We start from the raw sequence: 1,123 nt of genomic DNA on the forward strand, positions 1-1,123 counted from the left end.
TCACCCTCTCCATACCTATTAAATACAGTACTTGAAGTCTTAGCTAGGGTGGTAAGAAAATGGATTTTGGACATTCAAATAAAAAGATCATGGGGATACGAATAAAAACAACATGGGGATACACTTTGGAAAGGCAGAAGTCAATTTATTGTTATTCACAGGTGATATGATTGTATACATAAATGATCCTTAAAGTTGAGTAATACAGAAATGTTCAACAACCTTAGTCATCAAGGAAATGTAAATGAAATTTACATTACATAATTTAGTGTTTCTTTTTACACAAGTCAGAATATCCAAAAGGAATAAAACATATGCCCTCTCATTCTAGCATGATGGAAAGCAGTGTAGCAGTTCCACAGGAAGATAAGAATCATTCAGCACAAGATCCAGCTATACCACTCTTAGGCATACAACAAAGGACTCTATATCCTACTATGTATTTGGAGATGTGCTCATCCACATATTTATTGCTGTTCTGGTCATTATAGTCAGAAATTGGAAACAACCCAGAGATCTGTCACTGGATGAATAGATAAAGAAAATGTGGTACTCTCGCCCAACGAATTACTCTGATGTAAATAAAATTAAATCAGATTTAAAGATAAATGGATGGTTTTAGAGAAAAATCTTAAGTAAGGTAACCCAGAACAAAATGGCATTTATAATGTGCATTTGCTTAAATATGGGTGGTAGCATTTAAGTCTTTGATAAACAAGCCACAATCCACATAACTACAAAGGTTAGGTAAAGAGTAAGGAACTAAAGTAGAGGGAAGAATATTCCAAGGAGTAAAAATAGAATATAGAATTATGTGTGGGTGTATGTGTGGATTGGATGTAAAGGTTGAATAGAGATGCAGAAGGAACAGGAAGGGCAGATAAGTGCCTATGAGGAGGAATAGTTATAACTAAGGGCCATTTGTGGGGTCATATGAAAACGTAACACAGTAGAATCTTCTTAAAATATATATGCACATGAAAGAAATCTAGCCGGGCGTTGGTGGTGCACGCCTTTAATCCCAGAACTCGGGAGGCAGAGGCAGGCGGATTTCTGAGTTCGAGGCCAGCCTGGTCTACAGAGTGAGTTCCAGGACAGCCAGGGCTACACAGAGAAACCCTGT

Source organism: Mus caroli, unplaced genomic scaffold (assembly GCF_900094665.2).
Source record: "Mus caroli unplaced genomic scaffold, CAROLI_EIJ_v1.1 scaffold_18773_1, whole genome shotgun sequence".
Taxonomy (NCBI): domain Eukaryota; kingdom Metazoa; phylum Chordata; class Mammalia; order Rodentia; family Muridae; genus Mus; species Mus caroli.